Source organism: Pectinophora gossypiella, chromosome 3, assembly GCF_024362695.1.
Source record: "Pectinophora gossypiella chromosome 3, ilPecGoss1.1, whole genome shotgun sequence".
Classification (NCBI taxonomy): domain Eukaryota; kingdom Metazoa; phylum Arthropoda; class Insecta; order Lepidoptera; family Gelechiidae; genus Pectinophora; species Pectinophora gossypiella.
In genome coordinates this window covers 9,767,515-9,782,855 of record NC_065406.1, presented here as the reverse complement: position 1 = coordinate 9,782,855, position 15,341 = coordinate 9,767,515, and the positions used below count along the sequence as shown (strand labels likewise).

Genomic DNA, 15,341 nt, shown 5'->3' with positions numbered 1-15,341 from the left:
TCAAACCTGTAGGTTGATAGACTATACTTACATAAAAACGTGTTTAAGTTTAAATATCGCAATTTAAACTTAAACGTACCTAACCCTTTCAATGCGAAAGTCTGCAAACTTTAAATTCCAAAGTTTTCCAGTAGAGTTCTTTAAGAATATGTTTAGGACGCAAGAAAGGAGCCTCGTGTATAAGATTCGATATAGTCTTGTCTTCTTGTGGGTTGTGAGCTGGATTACTAACCTCGTCAACCCTGGCGTCAGGGGTTATTATTGAGCTGCCAAAGGCCCCTGACATGACTCATGGAACGACTACGTACTTACATTACATTCGATAAAGTGATAGCAGCCTCCATTACCTACATCCGATGGCGTGGGCAATCGACTAAAATAGGTATATCCTACACAGATTTGAAAATCTTATTCCCATTATGGTGCGCCGTTCGAACGAATATGGATCTATTATTATTATTATTTGAGTGTGAAATGGCTCGAGCTGCCACAGGCCACATAGCCACTGCGACCAAGCAAGATCTATTGTGACCAAGTCCCTATTACTACTAACTACTGAACGACACGACGACCACACAATACGATACTACACACCACTACTATACAATATGTTAGAAACATTAAACTATTTATTAACATCATACTATTTAAAATGTTAGAAAGCTTAGTAAATATTTAAAGTAACATTTTTTCATCAACTTATTTTATTTTCAATGCTTTATGTGACTCAATGATTATAATGTGGTACATGATATTGATGAATAAATTATTGCGTGTTATCAAGCTTATCAAAAGCAGAGGATCGGGAGTTACCTTGGCTGTGTCGCCATTGTTATTGAAGCGAAAAACATTTGTAACTCAGTTAATATACTATAATACTATACTACATTTAGAAATCCTCCTCTAGATCGATGCTTTGGATTAGATCTAGCGTCTTTTTGGGAGGAAGCTCCATGACCTCCTGGGGTAACGAATATGGATAGGTGCGCCATTGACAAAGAAAAGTAGAAGAGCAATAATATATATCCGGTGTCAGATTCACACTTGGATTCCATCAATAACGGCCAAAGTGTCGTTATCCAAGCTAGACCTGTGCCAACTGTGGTCCTAGGACTTCCGTTTACCAGTTTTAAACTGGGTAATATTTCATAAACTGTGAACTTCTTCGATTTGTTACTATGGGAATTGGGTTATCATTGATTTTGATGGGAGCTACAATAGCTGTTGAGGTACTTTACCATACGGATATTTCACTGTGTTGTGCATTCAAAGGTCGCCCGGTGCGTGAATGTTTTTAATGCTATTTTATATCATCACCAATTTAAGAGCCACGCTCTTGTCGGTGTAGCATTTTCGATTCCAGTCTATCAAATGACAATTCCTTGACTTCCCTATAAGACACGACGTTAACCTTTTCTTTAATCTGTTCCATGTAAGCTCTTAGCTCTTAGCTATTTTATAACCCATTGGTAATTCTCTTACTTGGCTATTTTGTGCTAATAAACTCGGATTTTCAAATGCTTAAATCAAAATAAAGTAGTAGATACAGTAGTAAAAGCTTAAGCACTGTGATTAGAAACTGTCGCAGGAATGGTCCAATTAATAGTTGATTCGAACTATCTAATTGGTATCTGCTGGTCACTTTCTGTGGTCGAAGTAGTCCAGTTCAACTCTATATTGTGGACAGCCGCGCCCTACTTTCCACAAGTTAAAGATATTTTCTCAAGTCTCGATAGGTTGAGATACAATACGAATGGCTTGTTATGTGAGATGGATATCACAGACAGCGAGAGAAAGCAGCAGTCCTAGTTTCAGTTTTTTACACATTTACAGTGGCTCGCGAGTCACATTCCTACAAAAAAATATATGGAAAAAGCATCAGTTACTATCCTAACAAACAACCTGGACTAATATGAAAAAACTTTATCTTCTACAAGTAAGCTACTTTACTTCTTTCCCAGTAGAAAGCACCAAAGTCAAGAAAAGAAAAAGAAAGGAAAAATAAAGTAAAAAGAAAAAAGTGCATCAAAGGGGCTTAAGAAAATATAGGCACCTACTTACTTAATTTGCATTATGCTACTAAATGATACCAATAAAGTATTATTTTTAGACAACTTTCCTTGATAAAAAATGAAGCTGAACGTGCTTGTTTTAAAGGTCCAACTTCTCCTATCTTTGATGTATTTTTTTCTTCAACAAGAAACTCGTCGCCGATGGAGTTCTAACGAACCGAATAAGCAAGTAATTATGGGAGGCGATGTAACGGACCGCGATGTGCGGTCACAGGCGGAGCACAGCGGGCGCGGGCGCTACAGCGGGGCGACCAGAGGGCGCGGACGCGGGCGCGACAGCGTGGCGACCAGCGGGCAGCGGCCGTATCTACTAATTGAATCTGGGAACTCCGGCAACTTTCCCAACTTGCGCGAAATTTGATTAGCTCGTCATCTTTCAGAGCACTGAGTTTTAATTCTTTAACTTTAGATTATTATCTAACACAAGATTAATCACATGACGTCGGCAAAACGTCGCGTTGGTTGTCACAAGTTTGGTGCTTTGTTACGAAATTTTGTCTTTTTTATATCCACTTTGAAAACAAGAGATATTAAAGTACGTGTTGTTGTTGTTACTTGAGCATTTTAAATTGGTAACTGATAGACGTGTTTCGTTTATTTGGTTGAAACTTTGTGACTTTACAAGTGGGAAATTGGATTGTCTTCACACTTAAATATTTGGAATAGTGCATGCGTGGGTGCATGGATTTGTGGCTTTGTATGTGCGGTAATTTACAAGCTTTTTCACATAAAATGCAATCGTATTTTCACTTATAAGTGATACTGTTTTGGTTTCAATTAGAGGCGAGTTTCGTGTGTCTCTGTGTCGTTAGCTGGTAAACAATCGTCGCTTCAATCTATATCGGGTTACCAGTAAGATTGCTTCGCAGACCTGTGTAATGGGAATGAACTGTGCATGTGGGTAGATCAATTTTCTATGAAAGTAGTATGTGTTCATGATGTGTGTATAGATTATAGTGCATTCATTGTACATGTTAACTTGTAGTACTTACTGTTGTTTTCTGATTATTCATTTGAAAATGTGGGCAACCCCAACATTAAATTTATATTTTTATTACTATGATAACATTTATCTCTTCACTTCCGATCTTCTTGTAGGGTCACGAGTACTAATATATATACACTTTGAAACCGTGTCACATTAACTTTTTTGACAAATTAAACCGTAACTCTCATTAAATGTCAAATATTATAGTGCGACAGGGTTCTAAAGTGGGTACATGATATTGTTCATGACTATATATCATACTATTTGTACGAATTTAAATTAAATTCAGTGAGTTTTGGCACTCAGGACGTTTTGTCTGTCAGCCTCATCCTCAGAAAACCAGCTCTCACAGTCACTAGGAACTTTACACCCATAATAATGTTAGACATTTCGTCACTTTCTAACAATTCGAAACAAACACAAAAATAAAACAAGACAGTGTTTTAAGTTGCTCAAATGCGCTCGGATTTCTATCACGAATTAAATTTTAATTAACAAATCCGTAGAGAAATTAAAGTCGGCCACATAGTCCATATAAACTGGAAGGTAAACTAGAAAAAGTTAGCAATTAAGTAGCTTGTAGGAGCTTTAACCTATGGGACGTCTAATTCAATAGACCTTTGCGTCGACCTCCATGATAAAATGGTCCTACAGTCAAGCAAAGGCATTCCTCTTTTGTCCATGTTAAAATTATCAATAGGTATAAACAAATAACATGCATTTTACTTTCTTTTTCTTGAAGCGTTTTGATATAAATCAGTAAGTATATGCTTTGTACCTTTAAACATAAGTAATGACAAAATGCCTTTGTCCCAGCCACGGCAATTAATTTCCACGAGATCAAAAAGAAAGATAATTACTTATTTTTCAATCCCATTCTTATAATAACGGTGGTTTTAATTTATGGTAGGCAGGCATTTTTATTTTTACATAAATTCAAACATTTTGTAAGAGGCTTATAAAGTGGGTACTATTTTAAAGCAAGAAAATACTAGTAGATAATTTGAAATATAGACGTATGTTATAATTGTTTTTTTTTTTGGCGTGACTTATTGTAGATTTGCTGTAGATGGCATTAACTACTTGGCCGGACAAATGGGGAGCACTGAAGGCTCTCACCCGGTATTACAATTGCAGTTTTAATATAATTATATTAATCTAAATTATTCTATACTTTTCAGATTCGTTACTGTTTACTAAACGTCAAAACACGAAATGACTATGGAATTCGTATGAAAAAGCAACCTGTGACGTCACAGAAAAACGTGACAAAATTTCGCACTTATTATTACACAATTCTTTATCAAAATTCATAAATAAGTTAAATAGAAAAAAGAAAACGTTTTTTGTCACTTTTAGATATCTTTATGTACTCGTAGTTAATCAGAATTTCATAATTTATCTTTGATCTCGGGAATTGATTTTATAAACAAAGAGATACATTATTTTTTGACGTGACTTATTATAGGTTTGCCTGAGATGGCATTAAAATACTTGGCCGGACAATTGGAGAGGGCTGAGGTGTAACGTCACACAATTCATTTAAAGTTATCCTTATAAGTAACCAAAGATGATTATTACTGTTCTTGGCTTTTCGTATATAAAAAAAAAACTATAAAAAAAAATAGCTGATCTTCCGGATCTCCTTGAAAAATATCTGAGTAATCGTTCTTCAAATTGCGGGTAGTATCATAAATTGCTGGCGGGCCTTTATCCCGGCTATGATGATCTTGTCAATTAGCAGAAATTTTGCCGCTCGTGCGCACGGCCCGTTATATTCGTACAATTAACTCTAATTTGTAGCCAGCCTGCAGATATTGCTTTTAGACACTGTTGCGGCGTTTGCAATTTACTTAGTTTTAGAGGAGAGTTTGTATTTGTAGTGTATCTTGTGGAATTGGCTTTGCAGTTTTGTTCTGCTTAAGGTGTTTCGATTAATCTGATAATATTGTCCGTCATAATTCCGAGATTGGATGGAAAATATTTTCAGGAACCATAAGTATCAGACTTTGACTAATAGGAATAGTTATGAAGTAAAATAAAAGAATTATAAAGATAAGGATAGTGAATAATAACTTCTGAAGTAAGGTAGAAAATCGTGTAAAAAGGTACAAAACGGGCTATGATCATTTCCTAAACCGTAAATAATCGCTGAACATACATGGGGGTGTTTCTGATAGCCAATGAGCTCCTGTAGTAATAGCCTTTAGGCCACTTTGTATATTAGTGCATATCCTCCTAAAGTTAATAAGGATAAATATTAAGAAACTGAGTAACATTTTCCAATATCAATGAAGTCTACTTAAGACAAGAATTTACGGATTGAAGTTTCTGAAAGCCTTTTAAGAAATTGGGTACCGATTTAGAAATGATGCTAATAACAGTAAGTACCTTATATAACGGTGATTTATTCTTTAGCCAAGAGTAAAGATCTCAACAGAATCAAAATCATCTTTTGGAAAATGTTTATGTAAGTAACTTTAAAATATGCAAAAACGCATTTTACGTGACCTTTTTATGAATCGTGAAGACGACTCATATTTTATTCAAATGAACTGGGATGCGGGTGAGATGGGACGAGACTCCCAACTTTTGCAGGGTATCCCAGACACCTCCGTCAACCTGGCTATAGGTTAATCATTGAGGCATTTTTTATGTGACTTATTCAGACGGCAGTTGACCGGAATTTAGCGACGTATTTTTCTGCACATTTGCTTATTTAAAATAATTTAAATTATCAAACACGTAAGTATTTAGAGCTTTTAGAGCGTCTAGTATGATAGAACATAAAGAAAGAAGATTAATTGCTCTCATATTAGTCCCGAGACGGATTGATAAATTGAACGGGAACATTTCGAGAACATTCGAGATTCGTTTTTCAGAAATTGTATTTAAGAACATTCTGTACGTACATAAAAATATTATTATACATGTAGATGATATTTTATATATCCCAGGGCGACCGGTGAGCTATCAATCTTTCCCTTTAGTTATTAAACTTTCCCCGCTCAGTCTTTATCGCGCCGTTCTCAGTTTGCTTGTAAGGCTTAACCTTTAAGTTTTGTTAAACTGAGTGTTATTTTAGTAACATACGCTATATTATTACATCAATGGCAGAAATACTTAGTTTCCCATTTTAAATGATAAAAATGGACATATCGAAGGAGAAAACATTGTATAAAATAAAGATAGAAATACAATAATTGAACTTCTGGAAAGGTAACACGGAATATAATGGCAGGTAGGTAATTTTTAAATATTGTTTTAAATGCTCTTTTATTTGGCATCTGGATTTTTCATGGGATATGTAAATAATACCTTTTCCGAGATTTGCTTTGAAATTAAGTATGTTTATTTGATGTGTTTGTTCATCCATTGGTTTTCATTATGTACGTAATACCTATTTTATACACCATAATGAAAACTTGTTATAACGTATGAAGGATTTGTTTGGAAAGCCGTTTTCATGATGTGACACGTTGTCGTGGAGTTGGAAAATTCCAGCGAGAGAATTGAAAAGTTGCTCCTCATGCGAACAGGTGGGGTCGTGACTTGCACTATGTTTGCGGCGGTGTTTTATTATCCCTCGTGGAATGTTTATAACACCTATTTATGGTGTCACCGTATTACGTTGAAGTGTGCTGAAAGTTTTTCACATGGCGCTTTAACTTTATTGATTGATTCAATTCCAACTATTTTTGGTTCGATTTTTTGGGTGTATTTTGCCTTACAATCAGTGATCGGGATAGGTAGTGCCATTTGGGGTCAATAATCCTGAATGTTGTGGTTAATATGGATATGACCACGAGATTCTTTTGATATTGCAAGATTACGTTACATTATAATATTGTCATCTTCTTGTATTAAATAAAAGTAAACTGTTTGAGATATCATAAGTATAGTTCTACTAATAATATAAATGTGAAAGTTTATTGATCCACTACAAACAGCTAAGACTAAAATACATAAATATATAAAATAAACGTGTGACAATACGAAAATACTAAAATAAAAAAAAAATCTTTATTAAAAATTCGAATGTTGTGTTTCGAGATTTAAGATTTGGGACGCATATCCATGTTCTGAAAAATCTCGCAAATGACACTACCTGTCTCGATCAGTGTTTATAATACAAATAGGTCTCATTGTGAATAGATGTTTTTGAATATTTGCTATTAGTAAATAGTAACTAAAGGTTTCGTAAATATAAAATACAATCAGTGTAATGTCAGTATCAATGCCGGTATTCAAAACGCTTCGAATATTCATTTTTTATTATTTCGTACCTGTTCACTCGAAAAGGGGCAACGCAAATATCCTGTATGAATTAGTGCAAAGCGGAAACATGAGCGGAGGCGGGCGTGTTCAAACGCACGTGGCTGATTCACGCACGAACGGTCACAAAGTCCGCTCGTGTCGCTGCCTATTACTTCCCTTTTCCTTCCAAATATTTTATAGTTCCTTTGCAAAAACGTGTCACTCTTTTGTAGAAAAAAGAAACACATTGTCCATTATTAATTTTAGGTAATAAAGAAAAATGTAATAATTTGTCCATTTATCCAACTGAAAAAATACTTACATACCCGAGTAATGAGAAAATAGGTAGGTTATTAATTATCACGCCATCTATATTATTTTTGGGGACCGTAGCCTGGAAAGTTCCTCATTGAAACGTAGCTATTCCATTGCAATCCTCAAATTGCAAATACCTGAATTAGAGATGCACTGTTTGATGAAATTGTTTCCGGATTACAGTTTAACTACTGACGCTGCATTGCGACAGAAAACGAATTCGAAATATTCAATCAAGTTGCACGGTTTAAAATACGAATTTTTTGGCGGATCTCAGTCGTTGGCCGTTCAATAATTATCCTGATACCAGGGTTGGTTAAATCCAAATTCAAAAATATCTTTATTCAGTAGAAAATAGTTACTCTTTGAATCGTCATTTTTTACATAACGAATGTCTTATCCGCCTAAAAATACTGCAGCTTCTCACAACCTGTATAGCCGGGGAAAAGAAGCTGCAGGAAAAACCTCGGCACATGCCCTAGACGTTCTTTAAAAAACATTTTTATACAATTTAGTAATTTGGCTGCCTAATATCAGTTCCCAAGTATCCAGACAGTTAATCCCATGAATTTATTATTATTGGATCATAAATTATTACGTGCTCAGCGGTGAAGGAAAACATCGTGAGAAGATTCACATTCCCGAGAAATGTATTTTCGGAGGTATGTGACCTAACCTGTATTGGGCTGTTTTTTCTTTGGCGGGTTAGAGGGTCAGACAGGCAATCGCTTCTGCAAAAAATCGTTCCTGTCAAATCTTCAGGTTAGGTAAGCGGATCCTGTGAAAAACGGGATAATGCTAGGGACATAATATTTTGAGCTATTTTGACTTGTCGTATTGCTTCTGTCGAACTCTGACGAATAGATAAAAACAAAATTTGTATCATTTTTCCTTTTTTGCGTTTTTACCTACAAAATTGTGCAACTTAATACTCTCGCCAACAGACAAAGTGGAAGATTGAAAACGGTATAAATCGTTTATTCGTATCCCAGAGCCACGTCTATAAATTATGTCTTACAAACGGACACATAAATTATGTACCAAGACCACCATCTTGCCTACTTCATTTGCTAGCTAAGAAGCTACCCTTCTTGAAGGGTAGGGCTTGCTCAGTAATTATTGTATTAGTAAACATGGTATAGGGTTTTCACGGTTGAATAATTTAGCGCCTGTAGGGGCCTGTAAATGTACCCCAGTGATGCTTGTTGATTGATATCGATGAACAAAGTTATGTAATGTCGGGTGAGGCTAGGCACCTATTGGGTCTTTTTGAAGTTACAAATATAAATATTCGTAGGAGCAAAGTAAAAAGGCATCTTTTTAAAGGCAAGGAAACTCAAAATAAAATTAACTTTGGACCAACAAACACTGACGTATAGGAGTAATACTAGGAATTATGGAAATTCTTCAAATTATAAACCGCACTGTTGTTCCTGGGTCGAGAGATGCTAACAATAATGTTATGCGAAAGTTTCATTATTTACTTCCTTCCTTGTATATGAAGTAAGGTATAAGTAAAGTCATGAGCAATATAATGTACCCACTTTAGGACTCTGTCACACTAACATATTTGACATTTAGTGAGACTTACACTATAATTTGTCAAAAAAGTTAATGTGACATGGTACCAAAGTGTATACATATTAATGTTTGTGACCGTACGTTCATTTAATATAAGTGGACACTATGACGTGTGCTGCTGGCTGTTAAGATATTTATGATAGATTTTGAAATTAGTGTTTTTAATTTTTACTTTTCTTGAGTGTAACAAGGTAATAGCCCCGATTTCTGTAAACACCTCCTAATTTTATTGTAAGTCACCTGTCATTTTCTTATTCGCCGAAAAAGAAAGGGACGGATTATTGTCAACAAGTTAATTTTAAAACGAATGAATAACCCGGGCGAATAAAATAGGCATGTCGCTGATATGTAATCCGTTTGACGTGCTGTGCTGTCTACTTAACTCTGTCGGGTTATTGGCTGATGTAAAATTTTTAGACGGTTGTTTTAGATTTCTGCTTAATATTGACGTGTGTTCCATAAATTTTGTGTGTTTATGCCTGTCGATTACCCGTCCCTTTCTTTTTCAGCGGATAAGAAAATGACAGGTATAACGTAAAATAAAATTATACTTATGGCGTCTGCAGGAATTAGCACCAATGTTGCATATCTGTACTACTCAGAATGGTGAGAGAAATTACCGAAGTGTTACAGATTATCTTTTATTTTCGCAATACGAAAGACTTTAGTGTCTAAAAATTAAACTATCCTCGAGGGCCTGACTGGCCTCTGAAGAAATATATGTGTGCTGAACGCGAGTCTAGTCCACAAAAATCTGCCCACGACAGCAGACGTCTTCTAAAAAGTGAAAATTAAGAACGTACGATAAATATACCTATTACCCACCAGCACACGTCACTTACATTTCTTAGAAGAGGCAACATCACACACACTCGAGTTATCACAGGATGGTATAAGATTGAGCAATTGTTCTTGCTGTCACACTTTAAGCTACTTAATATTAAACGTTAATGATAAATTATCAGCACACCACCACCTGATTTTCCGTAAAAGTAAGATGATTCCGTGCTACGGAGGGCACGTTAAGCCGTTGGTCCCGGCTATTAGCCGTAAAAAACACCTCCACCAACCCGCATTGGAGCAGCGTGGTGAAGTATGCTCCATACCCCCTCCGGTTGATTGAGGGGAGGCCTGTGCCCAGCAGTGGGACGTATATAGGCTGTTTACGTTTACGTACGTACGATAAATTATCATAAATTCACGATTATTTCTATTTATTACAAAATTAATGTATAATCATGGAATGAATGCCGTTTAACGTTCAATCTAGTGACGCGCGGAAACAAATTACCTTATTTATATGACCAAAATCGTATCAAGTGTTCCTTTCTGAGAATTTAAATTAATACTTACATGTAAGCACGTGAGGGGTTTTCGGAGTAATTCTGTAATTCTCAGATTACCACCGCTGCTGGGCTCACACCGGATCGACATTTGACGAGTTCCATAAATAGGTAGCTATTCGTAGTAGGTTACGAGTACTGCAGACTATAATTAAATAACATTGGGCTTGATTTTAAATGCGATAATTAATTAAATTACTTATATTTTTCCTTGAAGGTTGAGAAGGAATCAGATAAAACTATAAAGTATGTCCGGTAATATCACAATAGGATCATCCTCCAACGGTTGAGCGTATTGCTCACGATCCGAAGGTCCTGGTATCGATTCCCGGTGGGGATATATCATAAAAATTACTTTGTGGTCCCTAGTTTAGGACATTACAGGCTGATCACCTGATTGTCCGAAAATAAGATGATCCGTGCTTCGGAAGGCACGTTAAGTCGTTGGTCCCGGTTACTACTTACTGATGTAAGTAGTCGTTACATGAGTCATGCCAGGGGCCTTCGGCGGCTCAATAGTAACCCTGACACCAGGGTTGATAAGGTTGGTACTCCACCTCACAACCCACACGATAGAAGATGGATCATCCTAAACGTTAAGTTTGTGTGGTGTCCTGTAATAATTAATGCATCTTTCATTACTTAAACTTTTTTTAAATAATGAATGTTTATGAATGATTTTTGATTGCAGAGTTATTCTTTAACAATATCGTAATTAATATCTATCGTATCTTCAAAATCTGTAAAATCCCGCTGTTTGGCAAGGACTTCCCTTGATTTCGTCACCTTTGCTGATCTTGAGCGGACTCCAGCCAGTCTTTTCAGTTCTGTTTCTGGCCTCAAGACTGATAATTTAGCGAGAGTATTTTCTTTAAAAAAAATCAGTAATTCATATTTAAGAAAACTGTTCATAAAAATTATTGAGCACGTGTGTGCTCAGAAACATACATTCCCGAGAAATGCAATTTTCGGATGTATGTGACCTAACCTGTATTGGGCTGGTTTTCCTTTCGCGGGCTGGAAGGTCAGACAGGCAATCGGTTTTGTAAGAAATCGGACCTGTCAAACCTTCAGATTAGGTAAGCGGCACAGGGTCCGCTTACCTAACCTGAAGGTTTGACAGGTCCGAGTTCCGTACGATTTCCGTACAGGTCCGTAAACGGGATAATGCTAGGCGGGAGGTAGAGTATTTTAGGCACAGGACCTAGAGCAGTCTAGATTGTAGCACCTACGTCTAAGAAAACGTAATTGCGACATTATGGGAACCATGAGCAGCCATGTCTAGTTATCAATAATAATATTTTTATCAGTAAACAAATCAGTGCGTTCGTCATCACGTAGGATGAGGAGTAATAGTAACGTGTAAAGCGAATTCAGGCTGGTGGTAGGAGTCGGTAAATTTTAATGATATGTGGCGTCGCAGTGCGGCTCTGTGGAGCGACAGTTATGTCCCCGCAGGCTCTAAGCTTCAGTCCCGGCAGAACAACAACCCAGAAAAATTAAGAAAATCATAAGTATTATGCTAATAAGCCCCGCTTAAAAGGCGTGTGTTTAAAACCAAGCAGAATTTTCGTCTTTCATTATGTAAAGTGTGATTGCTACCTACAGAAGGAAATTCAGCTTATTAGATTGCAAGCATATCGACAGAAAGTAACAAAGAAAATACGTGGGTTTAGAATTGTGCTGACATGTACAAAGAATGTGTGGCTGTGGCGAAGTGTAGCAATCACTGGGCAAGGAGTTGGCGTTATCTAAGGCACGAAGACGCGAGTTCACTCAACCGAACCAAACTTGCGTTCCGACAGAAATTTCCTTTTTCTTCTGCTCTTTCTCTCAGAAAATATTTTGATATTAATTCCATTAAACGATACGCAATTCTCTTTTCGTTTTAAGAATTCGTTTCATAAAATCATAATACTTATTTTCGTCGGGAAATGTGTTGAGCACAGAAAATCGTTTTGCAAACCAAACATTTTTTGCTGAGTTTAATTTTCTCCTAAGGATTCAGCTCGAACTATTGTAGACAGTAACATTAAATTCTAAAGTGTGGTGAGTGCTTTCGACAAAAAGCCGCCGGTGTCAGCAAACTTTCCACTGCGGCTCTCCACCTCGGAACACATGCACATTTCCACCACTTCGCATCTGTTTATTGACCACCATTTTGGGCACGCTACTTCTACGCAGCGCTAAATTTACTTTTGGTATCGAAACAACGTTTTGATATTTCATTTGAACATTTGTTACCATTATTTTCCATTTCGCTACGACAGAGTTCTATTTCTGCTTTATCTAGTTGTATAAACAAGGGGAGTAATAGAGAGTTTTGTTACGTAAGTAACGTCTAAAACTAGCGTGAGCTTACGTGTTTGTGTTCTTACTCAATATAAACTTATAGCTATTCATATCCCGCCGATTGTGTGTGTGTTGTGTATGTAAATACGAGCGTAACGTATGATAAGCAGGCGGGATGGTAACAAGTCCCAGCTTTCCGCACTCCGCACTGCGTCGCAACATGACATTAAAATTTACCAAAACCACTGCCTGCTGCGAATGAAACAATCCACGTACAACCCTATTTACATAAAGCGTCGGGAATGACGTCAGAACACAGATACTACAGCTCCAGTATAGAGGCTCGACTAAATATAGAGCGCTTAATTAATTCTGGAATTCCGGTAATTAGCCGCGGTTCTATAATTTCCACATTTAATGGGGTTGTAGAAGTTGTGTTCGTCTTTCAATCGAGTGCCGATCGCATCCGATTTTTATTTATTTTTAGTTCGTTAGCCAACTCGGGGAGTGCTGTGAGTTTCTTTTCAACCGCGTAATTTGGACCGGAACTTTCAGGGAGGGCCTCGACGCAATCGTGGCCAGCAGTTTATAAAGGCTATAATGGTCTCATTCGATTTGCCGCTGTATTCATTTCATGCTTTAGCCGAGATAATTCGCTTTTATTATCTTTTACTTACCCTTTTGTTCGATGATTGGTCTTTTGAAGAGTTTATAAAAGCCGACTGAATTCGTAATGAGTACCTACCCAATATTTTTCATTTAGACTTTGATGACTAGGAGAAAAAAATATTCTTCAACTTAAAGCGAGTACCTTTATGTAACTTACTTATTACCTACTTTCTTGTGATTACATACCGTCTTTTCGTTCTTTAGTAAATTCATTGAATAAATTGTTACATACGTACATACATAAACTCACGTCTATTTCCCACAGGGGTAAGCAGAAACTATGAAATTCTATCCGATCCTGACACACTGCTCTTGCTACATCCACATTTATCAATCGTTTCATACACGCAATCCGGTTCAGAGTAGATCGTACTAAACCTTTTCTGAGGACAACTCCAATTTGGTCAATATACTTCCTTCTAAGTCTTCCTCTGCCACCCCTATCACTAACCAAAATAAAAATAATTCGAATAAATTGTTATTATTTCCAAATTCGTTATATTTATCATCCCTACATAACTGTGACTAAAAATATGAATGATATTTACATAAATATCATAGTCATTTACGCGTTTTTGCTATCCCTTGAGTGTAAATAATTTGGAGTCGTTTATATGTTCCCTTAGTTTATTATTTCTTTGGCAGTTTATAGCTCTTCCTTATCCTATTTAATTCTTCGTGATCTCATTATAATCTATAAAAAAATAATGTACGATATGGAGACGAGTAATCGTGTTCAGCGAAGTGGTGTCGTATCTATAGTGTCTGTTACCATGGTACGAGTTTGGCATTTACATTGTAACATTCACTAGAGTATTCATTGCAAGTAAATCAAGTCGAAACCAAACATCGAGTGCCGAGTTTGAATTATTTTGTTGCTCAAGTTTGTATCTATGCTCTGTACGATACGAGTACATATTTCAAGTATAAGTGCTTATATTAAAAAAGGCGGGCTCCGCCGCGGTCCAGCAGGACTTGGTCAGTATGCTCTATTACTCTGGAGTAGTTCCCTCATGTTCACGTTCACGTTCCCGTACTTAAATGTTATTGCGTTCATTTTTTTGCTTACAGTTGTTGCAGAATAAAAAAGCAGCGAGAAAAGTAAAACATTTTTCGAAATAAGCATTCTGAACCCTTTCTGTGTCAAGTCCCTAAAGTATTTATTTTATATGTGTCGTTTTGGGTATTCTAAATAAAGTTTTACTTTTAACATATTGCGACGTACCGTGACGTGTTCGGCGAAGGGCTATAAGACTGAGTATTGACAGTCTTATTGTCAGAGAAAACACGATAAATCCCGGACCCCGAGGGTCTAGGGATTCACTATAAACATTATGCATCTTGACAGAATATTTTGGGGTCTTTTTTTTTGAAATATGAATAGAAATAATCTCCCAAACCAAGGCGCTTACTTATATAAGTACCTATTTAAAAGTATATTTATATCTGTTCAAGAATACATTTTATATAGGTCAATTGTACACTTTGCTTGTTCTTTTTCCATTTTATATTTATTTTAGTACTTATCAGCTTTTTTCCTTATTTGTTGTTTTAAACGTGACATAAAAAGAAGCTAAAAATAGGCCGCTTATTTTTCGATTCACGACTTTTTTTTTAATGTGTAGCAGTAAAACTGGGATGAATCGTGACTGACGGTTGAATAGATAGATTAGAAAACTTGTTTTTTTTAAATTGTTGTTTTTAAGTTTTATATTGACCAAGTGTTGAATGCACGATGCAAATAACATGACGCTTTATTTTGTCCCAAGTAAAAGTATATTTGGGTTGCGTAGACTTATGTCCGCCAGACAGAAAGAAATATTT

General features: G+C 36.3%; 1 protein-coding gene across 1 annotated transcript in view; it reads left to right on the top strand.

Annotated features, from left to right (window-relative positions):
- LOC126381794 (cyclic nucleotide-gated cation channel alpha-3-like) overlaps positions 1–15,341 on the top strand; it is a 116,119-nt gene that overhangs the window by 14,709 nt on the left and 86,069 nt on the right. The gene's annotated exons all lie outside the window — the stretch shown is intronic.